The following is a 26,818-nucleotide window of genomic DNA, read 5'->3' as shown; positions in this document are numbered from 1 at the left end:
AGCATGTATTCATTTACATATCTCTATATATATATATATATATATATATATATATATATATATATATATATATATACAGTAGATATATATATGTACAAACACACACACACACACACACACGTGCGGACACACGCACACACACAAAACATTTGCCGCAGGGGTAGATCTTGCATTGGCTCATGACTGTGACCAGGGATCATGGACTCGAACACTGATTTAAAATATTTTCATGGTCAAAAGAAAATTCAATAATCTTTCTGTATATTTAATGGCATTTAAACTATGGCCCATAGGGTTAAAATCTCTTACTGAATTTTTTTTAACAATATCTTTTTTTGATTCACTTTAATTTTCATGTATGGTTCCACCTTGTTTTCCTTAGTTTCCACATTGTCATTATTTTTTGTGTTTTCTTTGGTTCTTGTTTTCACTTTTTTTGTTCTACATCCTTTGTTTGCATGCCTTTCGGTGTTTTGACCTGTGCTTCTGAGCACTTGCGTCCTCACCTTGGTGGGAGCCCTCAACAGATGGCTACTGTGATAGTGTTTGTTCACCTTGTTCCTCTGTACTCAACCATACATTAATTTGTGTGTATGTGTGTAAATATGTATGTATTTGTATGTGACCTCCTGGTTTGCAATTAGGACTCTCACTTGTAACCTGCTTACTAATTAGGAGGGTTTATCCTTCAGCGTTGTCAGTTTGGCTGTGCCGGTTTATTATGGTACTTACATAGGTTGTGTTAGTGTTCCTGCTGTGTCTTTCCTGCACACTGAAAGTGTTTTGCTATTTTGCCTCGCTGTGTTCATGTGCCACCGGGACAATAATGTGCTTGGTGTCAACATGCTATTAGCATCGGTGTAGTGTGGATATATTTTATGTATTTACTAATTCTATGCAAAAACTCATTCATATTATAGTTATGTTAGTTAAATCAGTCATCTCTCCCCATAACTTAGTACAAAAAAGTTGCCTTTGTTTGGCCAATACAAGTGCCTGGTCAAAAGATACTGAAGTAACGATGAAACACAACAATTTCCATATTTAAACAGATAACACAAAACCCTACATTTTTTAAGTGAAGTGAAATTAATTATATTTATATAGCGCTTTTCTCTAGTGACTCAAAGCACTTTTACATAGGGAAATATCTAAGTTACATTTAAACCAGTGTGGGTGGGACTGGGAGCAGGTGGGTAAAGTGTCTTACTCAAGGACACAGGATGGTAGAAGCAAGGATTGAACCTGGAACCCTCAAGTTGCTGGTATGGCCACTCTACCAACTGAGCTATACCGCCCCCCATGTCTTCTGATGAAACAAGAACTATGTACATTCTTTTTAAATATGGTATCCAGGACAAAACTGAAGTTTTAGTCATTGGCCCTGAGAGAGAACCACATTTAAATTACAAGCATTGCCTTTGACTCCATCACTCTTAGGGGAGAAATTATGTTGATTTGATTCTGAGCTTAGTTTTATACCACATATTACAAACATTTTTTTTTACAATCTTAAAAATATAGCCGGCATTTTCCCTTTTCTCTCTCAGGGCAACACGGAGACGCTGATGCAAGCTTTTATTTTGAGTCATGTAGACCAGTGGTCCCCAACCACCGGTCTGGGGACCGGCACCAGTGGTTCTCTCATATTACCACTCGCACGGCTCTGCTAGCATCACAGCTAATGTTACCCATGCCGCTAACTCTCTGCTCCGCGAGGGCGTTTTCGTATGTGACATATGACGTGACAGTATATGATGTATGTAAGAAGGGGCGCTTGTCCGTGAGAAGGAGAGACAGAAAAGAGTGAGAAAAGCCTGTTGTGTAATGCCCGCAGCTAAAAGCAACTGCATGAGAATGTATAGTCGAATATCACGATATAGTCATTTTCTATATCGCACAGAGACAAACCCACGATATATTGATATATCGATCTGCCGATATACCGACAGACCCGTCAGCCAGGGGCGTCACTAGAGCTAATACTGTACTGGGGCACACCTGGGGTACAAACAATTCATGTGAGCGTGCAAAACGCGCAAGCAAAAACATTTTTAGCACTTATTTATCATAAAAAATACATAAATAGTGCTTTAAACTATGAAATCATATCAGATGATGTTGTATGGATCTTTCATTAACCACCTGAAATTGACTAATGCATTTGACCTACTTGTGCACTTTTTTACTCCAAATTTCTAAACTGCTACTGGTAAAAGCAAAAAGGAAGAGCAATGAATCTTTTTGAAATATATATTGCAGTAATCATCTGCAAATTTAACATCTACAAAAGCAAAACAAAAAATAAAGCACCCCTACATCTCGGGGTTCTTTTGTATTATTTAATTTCCGTTGATGGCAATGTGGCTAATCCTATTTCAGATACACAAAACTATAAAATATAACCAAAACAATAAAGCCACAGTAGTAGAATAAATGAACAACTCTTGTGTGTCTGTTCAAGGAATCATTTTCTGAGAAGTAAACTGTAACGTCTCTTTTCATTTTTGCAAAGTGGTCAATCACTCTGGACAGACATGGAAATATGGTGGGTCGTGACATAAAAGTGGATTGTGTGTCATTTTCAGTGAGTCGCAGTTAGATGTGTGCATGGGAAAAAAAAAGTTTAGGGAGAAAAAAATCAAATTGTGGCAACAAAACCAGATATTTTTAGCCATTTTTCTATTGACTATTAGTGAGTATTTCAGCAAAAGGCAAACCGACTAACAAGTTGGATGAGGACTCAGGACAGACATGGAAATATATTTTTAAAAAATCTAAATGGGGCAACAAAACCCGATATTTTCAGCCATCTTTCTGAAAACAAATACAGAAATGTTACTATTTTTTTCTGGAAACAAAACCAGATGCTTTAGCTCTAGCCATTTTTCTGGTAACAAAACAAGATTATTTTAGTCAAAGTCACACCGATTAACAAGACAAGTCTACTGTGTTATTTTTCTGTGAAATAAACTTGAATGATTTAAAACATTGCCTCACAACTTGATGATATGGAAAAAAATTTTTCTTCCTGAAGATAAACCATTTGAGAAGCACTCAACTCACACATGCGTACTCCAAATCATCATTGATGCAGAACCAGCAGACAATAACCAACATTATGTTTCATGTTGATTGGAAATTCCCCCGACAGCTCGTACATCAAATGAATATGATTGTCTTGATACAAGGAATAACGTTAGCTAACTTAGCATCAACTTAAGACAATGATGTTGCCTAGCTAGCTAAGACTTCACTTACATCTCTCATTCCGGCTGCTTCTTCTCTGCTGCGGAGGAATAACTTTCTTAAATCCATCTAGGAGTTACAGTTTGAGTCAAATAAAAATCAAAATAATGCAATTAACAAATTGTTGTTGGCTAACGTTACCTACCTCACGCAGTGATTCTCATCCTCTCTCTCTCTCTCTCTCTCTCTCTCTCTCAACCGAAGTCTCGATCCACACGTGAATAAATTACCATATTAATTAGCCATGTGCTCATTGTTTCATGGAGTGAATACAGTAGCAATCAATTACCATACTAAGTAGTATGTGCGCTGTTGTCTATGTTATGTAGACTTAAAACTCCGAAGCGTTTTTTTTTTTATTGGTGATATTTTTACTGGGGCACTGCAGATCAACAGTGGGGCACGTGCCCCAGTGAAATCTGTCTGGCGACGCCCCTGCCGCCAGCGATCCTGTTCTGTCTGCCTGTAATGTTTGTTTGATCTTGAATGAGATTGTGCTGAGAATTGTAATTTTCCTGAAGGAATTCTCCTGACGGAATAAATAAAGTACTATGTAATCTAATCTAATCTAATATCGTGCATATCGATATATCGCCCAGCCCTAACACCAACACAGTATCAGTGCAGTGTGAATATAGTGTAATTTAACCAAAAGTTGCCACATTTTGAGTAGTTTTAATACCCAAACGTTGCCAACTCACGTTTTGAGAAGTTTTATTAAGTGTATATTCACATTTACAGATTAAACAGTACATATATGTAAGTTTCTTTTGAGAGTTTCACACCACTAGAATGTAGAATGGCCCCTTAACTACAGGCAATATTGCATAATATTATGCTCTTTTTGTCTTCTCAAAGAACTCAAAAAGGGGAAAGCAGGTAATAGTGGCTAGCGGAGATTGGCGCTTAACCTTTTCCTAAAGTGGAATGTTGATGTTGGAATCTCTTGGGTTTAATAAGATCAGGTTTAAGCACATAGGCCAACTTTTTAAATGAAAAGAAACAATGTGGAGGAAAAGAGTGCAGCCAAAGTGGGTAAGTGGCTCCCAAATGACGTTCAATGTCGTGAATGAAACTGCAAAAAAATAAAAAATAAAATCAGTAGTCTAATACATTTGCATATTTATTGTTTGAGAATCAGTGTTGGCGTTAACGATCTTTTTGTGTCTTTTTACGCATTGGAAGGACACAGATTTCAGGTAATCTGCGGGTCCCCTGGACGCAGCTTTTTTTTTTTTTTTACCGCCCGGTTTGCTTGATTTTTTTTCCTATCGATTATTGCTTTCCGCCGGTGTTTTGTTTATATTTGCGGGGTCAAATAATGTATTATTATTAATTATTAATTATTGGTCAACTTCAAAGTAATGCAGTTTGCGGTATTCTTTAAAATTTTGATTCGCCGAAAGTTTTGTCGATCACCAATACTGCATTTTCGGTATTAGGACTTCCGCGTGTTATTGTTTTCGTCATGGCTAGCAATAAACCCAAGAAGCGAAACTTCAATGAAAAGTGGCCTCAGGAGCCACTTTTCAGCAAACGGTTCACTTATGAAGATGGAAAGATGTTTTGCACGCCGTGTAAATGGGCTAATAAAAAGAACACCTTTACGACCGGGTGCACTGATTTTCAAAGATCCAGCCTCATCAGGCACCAAGACACATCATGTTACACCTTTCATGCCTGTCTGCTCCCAGACCGTGGTCGAGGAGCGCGGGGGAGATGTTCCCTCCTGGGCCGATATATTGTCGGGGGTAACACCCTCCAGCGTGGGTCCCTGCAGTTCCTACAAAGCCAAACGGACATCCACCATGCTATTAACACTCCTGAACATGCTAGCGCTACCTCTCTTAACTTGCCCACTCACTTACACATGTCACTCACCCCACATACTGCCATTCTTAAAGGGGAACACACAGCTTATGGCCATCACCAAGCCAGACATGAAATGCTAGAGGCATTGCGTGCCACTGTATAAAATGACATTGAAAATAACTTGCAAAATTTCCAAGTTTGTTGGCATGATTTGCCATGAAAGTGTAGATGTGTGGTTTTTAAAGGAGTGATGATCTACATACAGGGGAGAATAGTCAATTAAATGTGTCATATGCATGTGTGCCCTGGCACACCATTATCATAATTTCATAGATAGATAGATAGTACTTTATTTATTGCTTCAGGAGAATTCCTTCAGGAAAATTAACATTTTCAGCACAATCCCATTCAAGATCAGTCAAACATTACAGGGAGACAGAAAAGGATCGCTGACGGGTCTGCCGACTTCCGGCGCCCCTTACAAAAATGTTTCCTCCTGACCGGAGCAAACATTTTTCTACATTTTTTTACTGAAGTAAAAAGACCTACAACTTATTTAATTTAAATATAGAAAAAAATACAGGCAGCGGTAAAGTTAAGATCCATGAAGGAAAGAAGAAAGTGAATGAATGTTTATCACTGAATAAATTTATATGAAATAAAACTTGTTGGAACCCCAAGCATTTACTGTAGGACCCCATTTTTGTGACATGATGGGGTTTCTGGGACCCCATTTTGAAAATGTTTAGTGCCAACACTGGTTAGAGTCTAATAAAGCAAATGTGGATTTGATTCATATTGCACGGTTAGCAGTTTAGTATTAAATAGAAAATGCAAATGAATGTGTTTTGATTTAGAAAGACGAATCTGAAAAATGCGTGTTGTCAGGTGTCAGACAATGCATGAATATAGTAGAATGAAATGTTATCCAGATTTGGAAGAATTTGGTAAACATTGGACAAAAGGTTTTGTATGCAACCTGATTTAAAGGGTATAATTTCATATCAAGTTTCTAACTGGTTTAATTCCGGAATGTATCCTATCAAAATGTCGGTGTGAAATCCCAGTGAGCGTAGTATGAGTCCAATTTGAACATTGGGCAGCGTGCATGCTGCGTTGGACGCTGGAGTGCCAAACCGGGTTGAATCTGAAGTCAGTCCAGTTTGTGTTAAAGTTGAAGTCACAACAATTGTAATACACACACTGTGTGTGGTGAAATGTGTCCTCTGCATTTGACCCATCTCCATGTTCACCCCCTGGGGAGGGGAGCAGTGAGCAGCAGCGTGCGCCACGCTCAGTGATCCTTTGGTGATTCCAACCCTTGATGCTGAGTGCCAAGCAGGGAGGAAATGGGTCCCATTTTTTCGTAGTCTTTGGTATGACTCGTGTTTGGCAGTTTTTCCTGTTACCATAGTCCCTCACTTATTTTGGAAGTCTGTTCGATGATGCTGCAACTTTTACACTAGAACCCTGAAGCTCACCCTTTAAATCCTTAAATTCAGTACGAACACTTTGGGTTTTTTCACCGTTGCCATTTAAGTTTAATGAATTGCTTTCTGCATCTTGCTTCCCTCTGTCTTTTTTATTATTTGGAGTCCTAAAGTACATCTTTCCCTGCAGGCCCGTTGTCACATCTTAGGCTTCTCTACGCTCCCAACAATATTATCTTGTCTCTGCATGCTTGTTAGAATTATTTTTTTTCCCCTCACACATGCATTCTCCTCTGTCCTCGCCTCCTCTTATCTTTCTAAAGCGCCACCGTCTGTGATGTTTAATTTCAGATATTTGTGACAGGTTGCACACGTGTGTGTTCCTGCAGTTGCTGCATAGGGCTTGGAAAGGAATGTATATTATTGGTAAATGTGTTTGGGTGTGTTTGTTTGCGTATGTGTGCTTCCGAGTACTTCCCCACTTCACTTTGAAGAGCAGTAACACTCAATTCTCCTGTCGCTATCGCATAATTTCGTACCCGCAACAGCAATAAGACACCAAACACTGAAGGCACTGAAGTCATTTGGTTGCAAATAGCAGCAGAATTCTGTGGGGGTTTACTTGAGGTGTTTGATTTATTTTTTTTCACTTTCCTTTTCTTATTGGAGGTCTAAAAATCAACAGCATGTTCTCACACCACACGCTTTATTTAAACTGTTGCGGACACAAGGTTAAATTTAGATAAAGACAAAGCATTTCTCACGGCGACTTCAAACAGCACTCACGTCGTGCTGTGGGATGTGTTTTGTTACGTCTAATGATGTTGCCTGAAATCAAATTGTGTGAAGGGTCGCTTGACGCCCAGGGACGTCGAGCCGCGTGGCATGCAGTGTTAGAGAATGTCGAGTAATTTATTTATTTGAATTAGAACAATGCATATTCATCAACATAGAGCAACAATGTAAATATCCCGGAGTTAGCACAATACCTAATTTTCATCCATTGTCCTAAGGCAGGGCAGCACGGTGGAAGAGGGGTTAGTGCGTCTGCCTCCCATTACTAAGGTCCTGAGTAGCCCTGGGTTCAATCCCTGGCTCGGGATCTTTCTGTGTGAAGTTTGCGTGTTCTCCCCGTGACTGCGTGGGTTCCCTCCGGGTACTCCGGCTTCCTCCCACCTCCAAAAACATGCACCTGGGGATAGGTTGATTGGCAACACTAAATTGGTCCTAGTTTGTGAATGTGAGTGTGAATGTTGTCTGTCTATCTGTGTTGGCCCCGCAATGAGGTAGCCACTTGTCCAGGGTGTACATCGCCTTCCGCCCAATTGTATCTGAGATAGGCACCAGCGACCCCAAAGGGAATAAGCGGTAGAAATGGATGAATGGATTGATGGATGTCCTAAGGCAGGTTAATACAGTAAACATTCAGCAGGTCTTGATACAAAAGAATAGATAAGTCACAATACATTACACTCTAAAAGCATACCATAAGCACAGACAATGGACAAAAAAATTAAAAAAACAACGAACAAAAAAAACAAGGGAATAATCTAATTGTGCGCGCATGTCTGATTAGTTTTCAACCACTGTTTCAGTGCAGTTTTAAGTGTTAAATAGGTGTCACAGTTTCTGACATGGGCTGTTACTCGTGTCATGTAACGTCCAGTGAAGTTGTGGGTTGTTGAGTGACATGTCGTGTTTAGTTTTCAACCACTGTTTCAGTGCAGTTTTAAGTGTTAAATAGGTGTCACAGTTTCTGACATGGGCTGTTACTCGTGTCATGTAACGTCCAGTGAAGTTGTGGGTTGTTGAGTGACATGTCGTGTTGTGTGACATGTTACATCCATTGATGTTGTGACACGTTGCGTGATGCATCGTATGACAGCATGTCTTACTTCCATTGATGTTTCATGATTTGGTATTATGTGACGTCTTGTGACGAGTCATGTGACGTGTCCTGTAACATTTGTGACATGGTGTCATGCGACCTGTCCTGTGACATGACATGTGACATTTCGTCTGACATTGTTTCATGCGCTGTTTTTTGTTACATGTCATGTGACATTTTGTTGTTTTGTGTTTCGCGTGAAATTGTGTCATGTGAAATTGTGTTATGGGCCGTGTAAAGTGACATGTCTTGAGCCATTGTGTAGTGTGACATGTCGTATAACATTAGGTCATGTAACATGTCGTGTGACATTGTGTCATGTTACATGTTCTGTGACATTGAGTCATTTTATGTGTCTTGTGACACAGTATCATGTGACATTGTGTTATGTGATTTCATGTGACATATCTTGTGACGTGTCTTGCGATGTCATGTGACGTGTTCTGTGACATGTGACCGTGTTAAAGGCAATCCCAGTTAGGGGAAAATAATCAACTCTAATCAACACTTAATTGGCCCTGGTGTGTGAATGTGAGTGTGAATTTTGTCTGTCTATTTGCGTTGGCCCTGCGATGAGGTGGTGACTTTTCCAGGGTGTACCCCGTCTCCTGCTCGATTGGTGCTCAGATAGGCTCCAGCAACTCCGAAGGGAATAAGCGGTAGACAATGGATGGATGGATGGATGGATGGAAAATCCATAGGGACTTACATTTGTTAACTCTCTGTGGTAACTGTCATTATGTACATGTAGTCATGTATGGTGATTCATATTGCATTTGGACGGTCTCCTAGAACATTGGTTCTCAAATGGGGGTACACGTACCCCTGGGGGTACTTGAAGGTATGGCAAGGGGTACGTGAGATTTTTAAAAAATATTCTGAAAATAGCAACATTTCAAAAATCCTTCATAAATATATTTATTGAATAATACTTCAACAAAATATGAATGTAAGTTCGTAAACAGTGAAAAAAAATGCAACAATGCAATATTCAGTGTTGACAGCTAGATTTTTTGTGGACATGTTCCATAAATATTGATGTTAAAGATTTATTGTTTTGTGGAGAAATGTTTAGAATTAAGTTCATGAATCCAGATGGATCTCTATTACAATCCCCAAAGAGGGCACTTTAAGTTGATGATTTCTTCTCTGGGTAGAAATCTTTATTTATAATTGAATCGCTTGTTTATTTTTCAACAAGTTTTTAGTTATTTTTATATCTTTTTTTCCAAATAGTTAAAAAAAAGACCACTACAATTGAGAAATATTTTGCACCGTCATACAATTTAATAAATCAGAAACTGATTACATAGTGCTGTATTTTACTTCTTTATTTCTTCTTTTCAACCAAAAATGCTTTGCTTGAATTAAAAATGTTTTCACAGGAGGTACATCACTGAAAAAAGATTGAGAACCACTGTCCTAGGAGAAACTAACATCCAAAATGTTTAAAGACATTTTCTTAGACTCCACCCAAGATGGCTAATTTAAAATATCTTATATTAGATATTGCTACTTTCTGCATAGCAATATGTTCCATCTGTATGTTTTTCAATGTTATTAGTTGGGGAAAATAAAGGATTTCAACTGAAAAATAAATTTTTTTAGTTTTTAAATCGTCTGCTACAAAAAACTTGAATATATCAGTAAAATGGATACATCTCCCAGGCCTAGCTATGAAGAAGGTTGTTGATGCAGTGGGGTAGAGGTGATCATGAGTTAAATGGCGTTCACTTCAAACTCATTAAAACTCTTATTAGTGTGCTTGACTCTGAAGGACTTTTGAGGAGGAAATTTTAAAAAGTTAAAATTTAAAGTATCCATGATTGTCACATACACACTAGGTGTGCTGAAATTATCCTCTGCGTTTGACCCATTACCCTTGATCACCCCCTGGGAGGTGAGGGGAGCAGTGAGCAGCAGCGGTGGCCGGGGCCTGGAATCATTTTGGTGATTTAACCCCCATTTCCAACCCTTGATGCTGAGTGTCAAGCAGGGAGGTAATGGGTCCTCCTTTTTATAATCTGTGGTATGACTCGCTTGGGGTTTGAACTCATGACCTACCAATTACAGGGCGGACACTCTGACCACAAGGCCACTGATATTTTTGTGTTACAAACTTTTTTGTGGGGTTGTTTCCTTGTATGTGATTAATCCAAGCTGATTTTAAATGCGTAGCAGCTGAAGTGTATGGTATAGCATCTCAAAATTACAACCGTCAGCTGGATAAAAAAAACAATAGCAGTACAATTTTTCCAGAATCCTAACGGTTCTTCTGGATCTACCTAATTGGAAACTGGTACCAAAAATACCGGTACTCTGTATACATCCTAACATCTGTATGTCAATAATATCCTGCCACGCACTTTTGACTTCCAAAGCCCCTTGGCTCTTACTTCCCATCCGATGGTGACTCTGAGGCATGATGGCGACACACGTGTGCACATACACTGGTGGCTATTTTTCTATTCTACCTTTAGGGCATAATGAGCCGATATCCACTTTGCTCTTTCTGAACTTTTCAAAAATAATGACATAAGTGCTCCCTTTTATCACGATTGCTCTGCCGGTGGCACTAACCCAACATATCCCGTGTTTATGTAAGTGCATACGCTCTGTTCCGCCACCTTCGTCAATTTGCATTGTGTGTGAGCGCAATGGGGCGCACAAATACATTTTTTTTTCCTTCTCACTCACGCATTTATTTTTCCCTCACCACCTATTGATCACACAGACTAATGGTACCATTGTGCGGGAATACCGTTACGCGCATAAATCACAAGCAAGCACAATTGGCAAAGAATCACTTTAAAGGATATCATGTAGAAAAACTCCAAGCGTTTAGCTTGTGATTGCAACCCACAAATCACTAAGTTATCTTTAACTTCTTATACTCAAGTGGTGCATTTGACAAAAGCTATTTTATATTTCAATATCAAACTATTAACAAAGTAGCGTATTCTTTTGTGATACATTTTCAGGGGGTGCCACTTATAAAACAGTCGGTCTACCCCAGTAGCAGCTGTAGCTACTGTAGTAGTTTACATCACCTCGTATGGAGCGAATCTTCTTGTAAGACAGTTGCTGACATTCAACAATATTGCAAAGCATTGAGTTATTCCAGTACGTCAGACAACTTGCAACAGTTGGCACAAAGTACAAATACAGTACATCATATTTCCTCTTTAATAAAGTACAATTTTAACATTCTTAAACATTTTGTTTAAATTTAAACAGATCAGGTCCTCATTCAAATCCACTCTTTAGATTGCTGGCAACAGAATCATTTAAAACACTACACACTGTCCCTTTAAGAGTATTTGCACAACAAAAAGAATTACTTGGATTGAGTAGAACTAGAATCTTGGTGGAATAACAAAAGGAGGTGGGACTGAAATAACGTTCAAAACCAGGGTCCCCAAACTTTTTGACCCGGGGGCCGCATTGGGTTGAAATAATTTGGCCGGGGGCTGGGCTGTTTATATGTATGTGTGTGTATATATATATATATATATATATATATATATATATATATATATATATATATATATATATATTTATGGTATCACGTCATCGATTGGAAAATGCATTTTTAGACAATGTGATTTGCCTGAGTGGCTAGGAGACTCTGAGAGTAACAAGCGGTAGAAAATGGATTAAAAAGAACAAATAAAAAAAATATATATATAAAAAAAAATACCTTGGGATTTCCCGCGGGCCAGATCTCGAATGCTGGCCGGCCGGATCTGGCCCGCGGGCCGTAGTTTGGGGACCACTGTTCAAAAGAGATAAATACGCCTGTTCTTGTCTTGATAGGGAAAGGCTTTAAACCCGCTTGTGAAAAAAATATTTTGTAACTAAAATAACTTGAAAGACCACAGACGTCTGAAATTTGTCCGCTCATCATCAGTCATCATCAATCAAAAAAGAATGCCCGCCACCCAAATATGTGCGCAGCCGAATTTGCTGACTAACAGTACCCACCTCTAAAATATGAAGTATAAGCAAAAAAAACATTAAATATTAAAATTATGTGACCCATTCTTGCCTTGTTTACTTAACTGACGACCTCCTTAAAGTTATATAATCAATCAGAAATATCTAGCCATCCATCCACTTTTTTATCAATGTCCCTTAAGTCAGGGGTCCCCAACCTTTTTGTAGCTGCGGAACCGTCAACGCTTGATAATTTGTCCCGCGGCCTGGAGGAAAAAGGGAGGTTTTTGTCTTGAAAAAGGGAGGTTTTTTGGGTTGGTGCACTAATTGTAAGTGTATCTTGTGTTTTTATGTTGATTTAATACAAATAAAAAAATATTATTATTATAATTTTTTTTTTTTAATAAATAGTGGTTGGGGACCATTGCCTTAAGTAACAAAAATCTGTCAAAACATGTCAAAGTGTGGAGTGTTTTGCACAATACCCATCAATCCTAGCAAATAGGTTGAATAGGTGTATATTTGACTTGTGTATGGTACTTTTCGACACTTTTTATAATGTTCACATAGCTCAGTTGGCAAATTGTGTTTTTGTATCATATATTTTAACGTCCAATGTTGATTTTTGATTAATTGGACCGTGTATTGGGAAGGTTGTCCAAATTAGTACCTATACAACAGGCCTGGGCAATTATTTTGACTTGGGGGCCACATTTAGAGGAAAAAAATGTGTCTGGGGGCCGGTATATCTTTTCTTAGGAACACTAATGCAAAACCTCACAATAATATCTGATTGAATGCTAAACACGTTATGACAAACCGCCTTAAAAAAATGTAATGGAATTTTAAATTTTTCTATAAATGATAAAACACTTAATATTGACAAAATATGAATGTCGACACATTTTACAAACAAGTGAAATGCAACAAAAATGCAACAAACAGTGAAATATGAATGTGAAGGGTACAAAATAAACCCACCTACAATCTGATATATCTGATACATCACTAAGCTTTAGAACTTTGTTGTGAAAATCTTCTTCCGCGTCTGTGGAAATGCTTCCCGCCACACTGCTTGTTACCTCGCCTGAGCTGCTGTGAGTTAGATTACCATAATATCTAATTAGATGAATATAGTAACTAAATAGATTACAATAGTAACTGGTGTATCACGCAAAAGCGCAGATTCCAACCATTGAAATACTTTGTATAGTTGAAGACTTAAAAAACATCACTGCACATCATAATGGCAGCTACACTTTCCATCTTAAAGATCTAAAAAAAATTATTTGGGAATGTCCAGCGGGCCAGATTGAAAAGCTTAACGGGCCGCATGTGGCCCCCGGGCCTTAATTTGCCTAGGTCAGCTATACAATGAATCTGTAGAATGTATCCTTGTGTAATGCACATAGTCAATAATAATAGATGTCAACCTCATTTATCAGGAGGGCAAATCCAATTTAGTGTCTCTTAATTCATGTTTTAAAATTAAACTTGGGACAATATGCGGCTGTAGTTTGAGGACCCCCTGAACCAAGCAATTCTTTGGCGTATACCACTGGATAGAGCCCAAATGGTAGGTGTAGCACCATTTCAAAAACACTGCTTCAAATCGGTCCACCTCTGAGCAGGGTGGCATCTGGGGTGGCCTGTCAGATTCTACGAGTGGCACGTGCCACCCCCTAAACACAGCACTGAAAACACTACAGCAAGATATTGAATGTTTTACTCGTTTTAACATGCCTTAATACTGTGAATAAATTGGCAGGTAATCGTTAAGGTGGCGCTCCTCAAAAAGATACTGCTTATTCATTTAGTATTTATTTCAGTTTTGTGTGTTGAATTTTATTTAGTTACACCAATATTGACATATTCGATGGTTGTTGGTTTTCTTGACATGTATCATTATTTCCTGTCGCATGACAGCATATTAATACCACTGCACACTATTGTGATTATACTGTATTCAAAGTCTATTTCATCTCATTATTAAACAGAACATTTTGTGGCACAATATTACAATTAGTGTATCCTAATTAAATGTTTTTAAAAAGGCTATTTGATATTATAAAATCTTTATGAAAATTATTAAAATGTTATAATGTTTTTAACAAGTAGTTCCAAATGTCTGCCTATATACTTTATGCACTCTGTTAACATGGCATCATTATTAAGCAAGTGCAAACTACACTGCAAAAATGTAAATCGAAGTAAGATGAAATATCTCAAATAAGGGGGATATTTGCTTATTTTCCGTCTGAAAAGATAATTATTCTCACTAAGCAGATTTTATGTTAGTGTTTTACTTGTTTTAAGGGTTTTGGTCTCAATGATCTCAGTAAGATATTACAGCTTGTTACTGAGATTTGATGACCTATATTGAGTAAAACATGCTTGAAACTAGAATATCAACTGTTGCAAATCTGTGTCATCAACACTCACAAGTATAAAACTAATTTTTTAAAGTAATAATATCTTACTTTAACCATGAAAAAAAAATCATGATGTATGCATATCATTATGGCACTAGCGTTTACTTAATTTAAGAATATTTTTCAACATATTGAGCAAAAATGTCTAATTTCTTTCCTACCAATAAAAGTGCACTTGTTATTAGTGAGAATGTACTTATTTAAGGTGTTTTTGGGTTCATTGAGGTTAGCTAATTTTCCTTTTTTTTGGAAAGTCTTGACAAGCCGAATTTTTTTGTTCTATTGGCAGATAATGTTGCTTAGTTCAAACAAAATACCCTTCATTTTTGTATTTTTTTTCTTGTTTTTGAACACTGACTTTTTGCAGTATGCTACAATACTTTCATATTTTTCGGATAGCTGTAAATGGTGCATCACTACTTGGCAAGTGCAAAATAGTCTGTTATGTTTGCTAACTATTTAGCAAATTCAAAAAATAGTCTTTTCAATGTAGGATCACTATTTGTCAAGGTCAAACTACTGGCATGCTAGTATAGTTTAAATACACTGTTAATGTGCCGGTCAATATATGGCTAGTCGCTAGTTCAAACAACAGTGGGTAAGGTTGTATTTTTGCGTCATTCCTGTGAGAATCCTGCATATTACTGATGCATTAAGGAGTGGGGCTATCTAGGACTGGCTGCAGTGTGCTCACACAACTACCAGGTAACATATAATACTGTATCATTTCTTTGTCTTTCAGACGTATCGGGTATTATCAGGTCAGTAGTGCATTCACCCATTCTTCATGCATTCTTCACTCACGCTTTAAGTAACACAGACACAATGGGCCGCCACACTTGCATACTTAATATAGTTTGTCAACATGAGATCACTATTTGGCAAGTTAAAACTAATGCCTTGGTTGTATGCTTGAGATACTGTTTCAATGGGGGCTCATTATTTGGCAAATAAAATCTTACAAAAACAGTTAATTAAAGCCTGAATTACCAATATGAACCCATTTAAAAGCCCTAACCCTTATTGTATATGTGTTTTCTCTTCAGCAGTAAAGAAAGTTGACCAAAGCACTCAACAGTTAAAATTCCATTCCCAGCAAAGATTAATACATTAGCATAATGGCTAATGATTTGTTAATTGATATAGTTAGTGAAAACAGGCTTTTTTGTTTACATTTGCTATTGACATCACTAAGTGCCGCATCACTGGACTGCGCTATTAAGTTGCCATTATGGAAAATGGTTTCACGTGCACTTGAACAAATTGTATCTCTGAATCTGGATCACTAGCAGGCCATATTTTGCCTACAGGAAGCCTTTGTAGTGCAATCCAGCAAAGGGCTCTATTAGACAAAAATGATCTTGAAATGCACTGTTGCAGTTTTGACTAAGCCTTTGTTAGCCAACGTGGACCAAATCAGGTTTTTTTTTTTAAATCTGATTTTTTTTTCCAGCTGAAGATTTAGTTTACAAGTAAAACATGATCTTTATCAGACTCAAGTATAAAGCTAATATAGGGCTGGGCGATAGGAAACAAAACTCATATCCCGATATTGTTTTGGCTGAACATCGACATATGCAAATGCGAGTAAAATGCCCTGGTCTTTAATGCTTAAAAGAACTACACTACACTACTGATTGAATTAAGTCTGAGTGTGTCCAACTAGTGTTACAATTGTAATCAATTGAGAATCAATGTCATCTGCAGTGAACATTTGTTTTCGTCTATTTTTCTTTAGTCAGAGTTATACATTTTGAAAAAAAATTACTTGGTTATGGAATGTACAGTAAAAAGGTGTCCATAGTACCCACACAAGGGAAAAGGGGCAACTTGCCTATAATGGCCACCCCTGCTGGGTTTCACGTGGCGTCATATCTGGTTGCTATCGCATTGTACTCAAACACATGGAGGTCAAAAACAGTGTATTTCTAGCGAGAAGTCAATTGAAAGCATAGTGAAAATGTCACATACATGCACTTTGGGCTGAGCGATCTTGCCTTTTTTAAATATCTGGATATTTTTAGGCCATATCACGATACACGATATATATCTCGATATTTTGCCTTAGCCTTGAATGAAAATTTGATACATATAATCACAGCAGTATGATGATTCTATGTGTCTACATTAAAACATTCTTGTTCATACTGCATTAATATATGCTACTTTTAAACTTTCATGCAGAGAGGGAAATCACAACTAAGTCAATTGACTAAAACTGTATTTATTAAATAGTTATCAAGCAGTGGCACAAACATTCATGTCATTTCAAAACAGAAAGTGCAAGACTGTCAGAGACATTTTAAGACAAGCTATGAGTGCACGTTTGTGTATGATGTCACTAAGCTGACATATCAAAACAACACTAAATTAAAGTGCACTTTTTGTACAGAACGCCACTACAATAGTTTAAAACAAAGTGCACTTTTGTGCATGATGTCTCACAAGATATTTCAATAAGTGTCAAATAAAAATTAGCTGCATAATAGGGAATCAAATAGTGTATGTCCTCCGCTATGTGGTAGGTTCCTGCGGACATTATCGCCTGCTGTTGTCGACTATTTGATTCATACGGTCTCGATGTGGAAATGGTTGCCTCGGCATTTAGTTGGTGTGGCACCGAAAAGAGATGTTGACATGCGGAGTTTCAAGTACTCTTCATTCTCTAGTGGGTGACTTTTCAAATTATGCTACATATTAGCAGTAATGCTACTTTTTGTAGCAACGCTTTTGCCCCACACTTGACAAATTACTGTTTTTCCATGATGACATTTCATAAGGCAAATAAGCTCGGTGGTGCCTATCTCCTTTCCAAGCTCTTACCGGGAGACCAACGACCCAATGACGACCCTTGTCTAGTTCAGCCTGCCGGTCGAAGCAGTTTACCGTGGTGTGGCCGCAGAAATTCTACTACTTGTAGCCATAGACAAGAGCTGGGTGTTGATGACGTCCAGTAAGGTTTCAACCAGCAATCCAGCTGCGACTGTATCATCCTTAAAGGTAGTACCTCTCCCTTCCACCCCAACACCATTCAAGTGTATGCCCCAACAACAGATTATGATGATGAAGCAGTTGAAACCTTCTATGAGGAGCAAGAGAACACCATCAAGAAAACTCCCAAGAAGGACTTTATAGTCATCCAAGGAGACTAAAATGCCAAAATATGTACCGATGTATACGACCACTGGGGAGGAACAGCGGGGCGGTTTGGGATAGGTGAAACGAACGACAGAGGACTGCAACTTCTGGAATTTGCTAAAAGCCATAAGCTCACTGTAGCCAATACGCTGTTTCTGTTACGTTTATACTGGGGGAAGGAGACGGCACGACATCAGGAGGTCTAGCTCAAAGGTTTTATTTTGGCTTGATGAGTACATGGGGTGTGTATGCAACTATGTGTGTGGATGCAAGGCTATGTGTGGAAGTTACTCAATTATAAGTTACCTGGGGTTGTTGTAAGTGTGTGTTGATTTGCAGTATCAAACAAGTCCAGAAGGGTGAAGCGAGAGAGGTCCAAAATCCTAGCGAGGTCCGTGGGGGCAAGAGAGAAACGTCCAGAGATCCAGGTGCGAGCGCGGGGGGTCGAGGGTCCAGGGAGGCAGTCAGAGTCCGGGGAAAGAATTTAGCAGGTGAGACGCACCGCTCACTGCAGAGACACGGAGGTACTGTGGGAACAGCAGACGACAAGGACAGATAAGGACTAGGCACGAGGGAGACAAAACGAGCAAGAGAGAGAGACACAGGTGAGGAGCCAGAGACGTGAAGCTTACTGAATCAAATGGGTTGTTCCGGCATGGAGCAGTCAGTGGCGTGAGTTTTTATGCTGCTGCCTCTCGTCAAGACCAGCTGCGTTGATAGGTGATTGTCGGCAGCTGTGGAGGCGCATGGCTGCAGTCTGCGCGGCACGTGTGGGGGCGTGTCTTGCCGTGCGAAGAGTGGGGCCTCTAGGTGCTACTGCTGGGGAGGGAGAAGCAGATTGCGTGTGCATCATAACAGTTTCCACATAAAACATCTTGGAGAACAACGTGGCATGCACCGAACGGAAAGATACATAACCAAATCAACTACATAATCACGCCACAAAGGTTCAAGTCAAGCATCAACAAAGCCCGAACCAGAACATTCCCTGGTGCGGACATTGGTAGTGACCACGATATGGTACTAAAGGCGTTTAAACTTAAACTGAAGACTCCAAAAAAACACGATAACACACGCATCAGATTTAGTCTAGACAGACTTAAAGACCCATAAGTTGCAGGAATATTCGAGGCAAACAAACACATAGACTCACTGACAGATAACATTGAGGAAGCAATCATAGAATCAGCAACTGAAGTACTATGGAAGGACAGGAAGAAAAACAAACCATGGATCGCTGATGACATCCTAGACCAATGTGATCTCAGAAGGGCCCTCAAAAAGACAAAGAAGGATGACACAGAGGCAGCTAAGCAGCATATCTCTGTGAACAGAAACATCAGGAAGATGATGAGGGAATCAAAAGAAAAGTGGCTCACAGAACAGTGTGAAAGCATAGATGCAGGGATACGGCAGGGCAACAGTAAAGCAGCCTATAGAAGACAAGCATGGATCTCTACTAACAGAGGAAGCAGAAATAACCCAACGGTGGACAGAGTATTGCCAGGAACTATACAACTATACATTATCACCAGACCCCACCATACTAACCTGTGCCATGAAGCCCAGCGGCGAATGCGAGGATGCCCCAATACTGCAAGCTGAAGTAGAGGAGGCAGTAAAGAGCCTAAAAATCGGCAAATCACCAGACATTGATAACGTCCCAGCAGAGCTTTGGAAGCATGGGGTGCCAAGCACTATAACAGCACTGACACACATCTGCCAAAAGATTTGGGAAACCAAGCAGTGGCCCCAAAAATGGACCCAATCTCTGATCATCCCCCTCCCTAAGATAGGGAATTCAAGGCAGGGCCAAAATTACAGAACCATCAGCCTCATCTGTCACGCTAGCAAAGTAATGCTGCGGATAATCCTGAACAAGGCAGAGGAAATCCTCTCCGAGGAACAGGCTTGATTCAGACCAAAACGGAGCACCACCGAACAGATGTTCAACGTCAGACTACTGATTGAGAAGCACCTTCAGCACCAGCACAACTTATACCACAACTTCATTGACTTTAAAAAAAGCCTTTGACCGTGTCTTGCATGAAGGACTATGGCAGGTTCTCAGAAACTACAACTTTGACAATAATCTCATACAGGTCATCCAAGCACTTTACACAGACTCAAGCAGTGCATTTCTCATTAACAAGAGCATAGGAGAACCTTTTAAAACATCTATTGGTATCCGCCAAGGCTGTCTCCTCTTCCCTGTCCTATTTAATGTCTTCCTGGAGAACATCATGGAAAAAGCACTCCAAGAATTCCACACCTCCGTTACCATTGGAGGAAGACCCATCTCCAACCTTCGCTTCGCGGATGACCAGGAACTGACCACCAGACTGGAGGAGGCGGCGAAAGCTTATTGAATGGAGATAAGTGCAGAGAAGAGCAAGTTCCTGGTCAACAGTCACAATCACATACCACCACCGAATATCACATTGAATAGACAAACCCTGGAGGAAGTAAAGGACTTTAAGTACCTCGGGTCCTTTGTGAGTGAAGATGGCAGCTCCACAAAAGAGATCAGAGCAAGAATCGGCATAGCAACATCAGCCATGACAAGACTGACCAGTATATGGAAAAGCAATACCATCAGCTGCCAGGTGAAGGTCAGACTCTACAAGTCACTTGTTCTTTCCACCCTACTCTATGGTTGTAAGAGCTGGACACCCACAGCGGACACTGAGCGCATGATACAGTCCTTTGAAAGCAAGCGTTACAGAAGAATGCTACATATATCATACAGTGAACACCGGACAAATGATTATGTTAGACAGCTAGTTACCACACATACTGGCGAACAGGAACCTCTACTCTAAACAGTTAAACGTCGCAAGCTGACCTGGTTTGGCCATGTCACAAGGCACACCTCCCTGTCAAAGACTATCCTGCAGGGAACAGTAGAGGGGAAGCGGAGACGAGGCAGGCAGAGAAAGACCTGGATGGACAACATCAAAGAATGGACTAACTGCAGCTTCCAAACCTTGCCACGAACAGCAGAAGATCGTGAGCACTGGAGATCCCTGACTGCCCAAGACACCCCTATGGCCTCCTAGGCCACGGGATGAGTAATGATGATGACAAATTACGGTTGTCTGTTTGACATATTCCCACTTGAAGCGAAACCACCATCAGACGATGCACTCCGTGCTGTTTTTCTTGGGAATTAATTCTTCCTTCATTTTTTACCAGATTCGCACTTTCTTTCTCTCGTATTACCACTCGCACCACAGCTAACGTACTCATGCCGCTACCTCTCTGCACCGCAAGGGTGTATAAGTATGTGACGTATGTGAGAAGGTGCGCTTGTTTACTTGTTTTTATTATTGTCTCTTGACAGGATATATAAAAACACATTTTTTTTTTAAAAGTCAGTGGAAGACATTTATTTGGCTTCTTTCTGGTGAAAATGCTGTATGTGCTCTCTTGCCCTCCTTACTTACTTACAGAGCATTTGGGTTATAACTTTTAATATTCCTCATCCTGTCCTTTTGAACTGTCTCTATAACACACACACACACACACACACACACACACACACACACACACACACACACACACACACACACACACACACACACACACGGTGAAAAGCAGAAGTCGTTGATGTCGTAATTATCTGATACAAATGCCATCAGCCAATACAACTCGTCTCATCCCAGCCAGGCTCCCACCGACCATAAACATAAGTCGAGTGAATTAGTAGAGAGGTGATGTTCCCGCGCTTGCACTGCAATGTGTGTACTCGGCGTCCAATTTCCACCCCGCTGGCCTGAGTCACGGCTGCTCTTAGGGCACTTGGTCATATTTTTCGAAGCATGTCGGAGCGAGCGACACGAGAGGTTATTGAACTGCTCTCTGTTGAGAGGTCGATGTGTTTCTCAAAGCCAGATTGAAGCGGCGAGGCTTGAATCGCTTTGTGTCTTACCCGCAGTTTTTGGGAAAAAGTACAACAACGACGACGACAACAAGAAAAATAAAATAGTCTCATTAGTTTTGCTCTGAAGGAGTTCAACAGATGTGAGGCTTGGCTTAACCATAAGCCTTGCGAATGTGAAGGAAAAAATCCCCAAACAGTACTTTTTTATCCTGACCTAGAAATTGTACCTAATAGGTAGAATACACAATACAGAGAGATGCTGTAACTAAGCACACAAAATGACTGCAAAACTACAATGGCAGTTAATACATATAGTATGTGTGTGTATATATATATATATATACAGCCCTTTGAGACACTAGTGATTTAGGGCTATATAAATAAACATTGATTGATTGATTGATTGATTGATATATATATATATATATATATATATATATATATATATATATAATAATGTGTGTGTGTGTGCGTGCGTGCATGCATGCATCCATCCATCCATTTTCTACCGCTTATTCCCTTTCAGGGTCGCGGGGGGTGCTGGCGCCTATCTCAGCTACAATCGGGCGGAAGGCGGGGTACACCCTGGACAAGTCGCCACCTCATCGCAGGGCCAACACAGATAGACAGACAAGATTCACACTCACATTCACACACTAGGGCCAATTTAGTGTTGCCAATCAACCTATCCCCAGGTGCATACATATATATATATATATATATATATATATATATATATATATATATATATATATATATAATATACCAACACTGTTTCCATATGAGTTGGGAAATTGGGTTACATGTAAATATAAACGTAATACAATAATTTGCTAATCCTTTTCAACCCATGTTCAATTGAATGCACTACAAAGACAAGATATTTGATGTTCACACTCATAAACAAAATTTTTTTTTTGCAAATAATAATTCACTTAGAATTTCATGACTGCAACACGTGCCAAAGTAGTTGTGAAAGGGCATGTTAACCACTGTGTTACATCACCTTTTTTTTTTAACAACAATCAATAAAAGTTTGGCAACTGAGGAAACTAATTGTTGAAGCTTTGAAAGTGAAATCCTTTACCATTCTTGTTTTATGTAGAGCTTCAGCTTCAAAGTACCCGCACTCTTTTTTTACGAAGCGACACTGTTGTAACACGTGCTGAATGTGGCTTGGCATTGTCTTGCTGAAATAGGCAGGGGCGTCCATGAAAAAGACGGCGCTTAAATGGCAGCATATGTTGTTCCAAAACCTGTATGTACCATTCAGCATTAACGGTGCCTTCACTGAAGTGTAAGTCACCCATCCCTTGGGCACTAATGCATCCCCATACCATCATAGATGCTGGCTTTTGAACTTTGCGTCAATAACAGTCTGGAAGGTTCGCTTCACCTTTGGTCCGGATGACACAATGTTGAGTATTTCCAAAAACAATTTGAAATGTGGACTCGTCAGACCACAGAACACTTTTCCACTTTGCATCAGTCCATCTTCGATGATCTCGGGCCGACAGAAGCCGGAGACGTTTTTGGATGTTGTTGATAAATGGATTTTGCTTTGCATAGTAGAGCTTTAACTTGCACTTACAGATGTAGCGACAAACTGTATTTATTGACAGTGGTTTTCTGAAGTGTTCCTGAGCTCATGTGGCGATATCCTTTAGAAATTGATGTCGGTTTTCAATACAGTGCCGTCTGAGGGATCGAAGGTCACGGTCATTCAATGTTGGTGTCCGGCCATGCCGCTTATGATATTATGGACTGTAGATGTTGAATTCCCTAAATTTCTTGCAATTGCACTTTGAGAAACGTTGTTCTTAAACTGTTTGACTATTTGCTCACGAAGTTGTGGACAAAGTGGTGTACCTCGCCTCATCCTTTCTTTGGAAAGACTGAGCATTTTTTGGGAAGCTGTTTTTGTACTTAACCCTGGCACCCAGCTGTTCCCAATTAACCTGCACACCAGTGGGATGTTCCAAATAAGTGTTTGATGAGCATTCCTCAACTTAATCAGTATTTATTGCCACCTTTCCCAACTTCTTTGCCACGTGTTGCTGGCATCAAATCCTAAAGTTAATGATTATTTGCAAAAAAAAAAGGTTTATCAGTTCGAACATCAAATATGTTGTCTTTGTAGCATGTTCAATGGAATATGGGTTGAAAAGGATTTGCAAGTCATTGCATTCCGTTTATATTTACATGTAACACAATTTCCCAACTCATATGGAAACAGAGTTTGTATATATATATATATATATATATATATATATATATATATATAAAATTAATTCTCATATAGCCGATCATTATTAACTGTGTCTGTAGGCAACCTATTAATATAGTTTTAGTGAACTCCAGGTGCTTTTGAACTACCATAAGTAGTCAGCTTTATGCTTTATCTAGCTAAGCACGCGGTCGCAATGAAATTGTTTCGGGAAGGGTACAGAACACCATGGCACCAACCAAATTTTGTTGGTTCTATTGGGTTTTGGCTTCACATAAAATCAAACTGTGGCACATTTCCATTCGTTTGTTCCATGTGATGTCACGTTCGGTTGCACACCGGCTCAGGCACTTGGCGTGGAAACAGGCTCAAGAAGCACTTGCGGACTCAGCCAAACTCCCTCGAGGTGATGTTTCAATTTTCAATGCCAACAAAGCAAGTATGCGTGGTAAAAACACTCAAAGGTAAAGTAAGGCTCCACGTTTCCAAAATGTGCAAGCTCGATGCAAATTCACATTGGCTTTACCATGTACTTGCTACTGATTAGCATTAACGATTTTACATGGTGGTTTCAACACCTCCCAATCTGGTAATAAAACTACCACTAAGATGCACGTTAAAATCAAACGAGAAGTGTGTAATAGATACAATAATTACAGTACTTTGTAGGACATATTGAGCCTCATGTCAAATGCTACTTACGAGCTAGGCAACACACAGTAGCCTATACACTTACTGCCATTTAACGTATTGGCATGCAAAATCTAATATATAATACTTGCCCGTCAGTGTGTGAATGTGTGTGTGAATGGGTGAAAGTGGAAATACTGTCAACCCGCTTTGGGCTCCTTAAAAAGTGGTAGAAAAGCGCTATACAAGCACAACCCAATTACCATTTACAAATGAGACTCAGAAATTTTGTAAGAAAATAAGATACACCAACTGGACAGCATAGTTATCACATTCAGCTGATTTTTAAATATTACATATTGTATATTAAATATCCATCCATCCATTTTCTACCGCTTATTCCCTTTCGGGGTCACGGGGGGCGCTGGCGCCTATCTCAGCTACAATCGGGCGGAAGGCGGGGTACACCCTGGACAAGTCGCCACCTCATCGCAGGGCCAACACAGATGGAGAGACAACATTCACACTCACATTCACACTGTAGGGCCAATTTAGTGTTGCCAATCAACCTATCCCCAGGTGCATGTCTTTGGAAGTGGGAGGAAGCCGGAGTACCCGGAGGGAACCCACGCATTCACGGGGAGAACATGCAAATTCCACACAGAAAAATCCCAAGCCTGGATTTGAACCCAGGACTGCAGGACCTTCGTATTGTGAGGCAGACGCACTAACCCCTCTGACACCAATATAACATACAAAATTATGTATTATTTATTAACACACATAGAAGTACCGAAGAACAGTACCTTTTTGTACTGGTATCGATCCCAGGTCCCGGGAATTGGTACCGTATTGGTTCAAATGTGAAAGGTACCCATCGCTACGCGGGTTCTACTTGTACTGTTATTTGGAATAAATTCCTTCGCAGTAATAATGCTGCCTGAGCAGGTTTCTTATTACAACATCTATTCAGTTGCTGTTGTGCTACTGTATATACTTGTTCAGAAATTACCTTGTGGTCAAAGAGTTATGTTTTTGGTCACTTTTGCATGTACTGCAAACCATTATTTAAGTAGAACTTTTAAATAACTTTGTCTTGCTTCCAATTAACCCTTTTGGTCAGGCCTGGGCAATTATTTTAACTTGGGGGGCCAAATTTAGAGAAAAAAATATGCCTGGGGCCAGTATATCGGATTTTGAGAATGTCTGATTGAATGCTAAAAACGTTATGACAGACCGCCTTAAAAAACAGAATGGAATTTTACCTTTTTTTACTGAATGAGACAGCCAGAATGTACATGTAAATAAAGAATGTGGGATTTACAATATTAACTATAAACGATAAAACACTGAATAATGAAAACATATGAACCCTCTCAATCGACATATTTTACAATAGAGCGAAAGGCAAAAAAAATGCAACAAACAAAGAAAAATATGAACGCGAAGGGTAAACAACCCAAAACCAACCTACAATCTGATACATCACTAAGCTTTAAAAACTTTGTTGTAAAAATCTCCTTCCGCGTTTGTCCCTGACACCCGCATTTCAGGCTGGCTGCTCTGGAAACACTCTGTGGAAACGCTCCCCACCCACACTGCTTGGTGCCCTGTCTGAGCTGCTGTGACTTAGATTACCATAGTAGGGGGATGGCGTGGCGAAGTTGGGAGAGTGGCCGTGCCAGCAATCTGAGGGTTACTGGTTCAATCCCCACCTTCTACCATCCTACTCACATCCGTAGTGTCCTTGGGCAAGACAGTTAACCCTTGGTCCTGATGGGTCCTGGTTAGCACCTTGTATGGCAGCTTCCGCCATCAGTGTGTGAATGTGTGTGTGAATAGGTGAATGTGGAAATACTGTCAAAGCGCTTTGGGTTCCCTAAAAAGGGGTAGAAAAGCGCTATACAAGTACAACCATTTATCATTTTAGTATCTAATTAGTAGGGCTGTGAATCTTTGGGTGTCCCACGATTCGATTCAATATCGATTCTTGGGGTCACGATTCGATAATATATTTTTTTTGATTCGATTTGATTCGATTCTCGATTCAAAAACAATATTTTTCCAATTCAAAAGGATTTTGTATTCATTCAATACATAGGATTTCAGCAGGATCTACCCCAGTCTGCTGACATGCAAGCAGAGTAGTAGATTAAAAAAAAAAAAAGCTTTTATAATTGTAAAGGACAATGT

At 39.6% G+C, this 26,818-nt stretch overlaps 1 protein-coding gene across 1 annotated transcript in view; it reads left to right on the top strand.

The window, feature by feature from the left end:
- Positions 1 to 26,818, top strand: part of nbas (NBAS subunit of NRZ tethering complex) — a 383,924-nt gene that overhangs the window by 233,273 nt on the left and 123,833 nt on the right. The gene's annotated exons all lie outside the window — the stretch shown is intronic.

Source organism: Nerophis ophidion, linkage group LG05, assembly GCF_033978795.1.
Source record: "Nerophis ophidion isolate RoL-2023_Sa linkage group LG05, RoL_Noph_v1.0, whole genome shotgun sequence".
Taxonomy (NCBI): Eukaryota; Metazoa; Chordata; class Actinopteri; order Syngnathiformes; family Syngnathidae; genus Nerophis; species Nerophis ophidion.
Note: the sequence above shows the minus strand (reverse complement) of the source record. Positions and strands in the feature narration are given on the sequence as shown.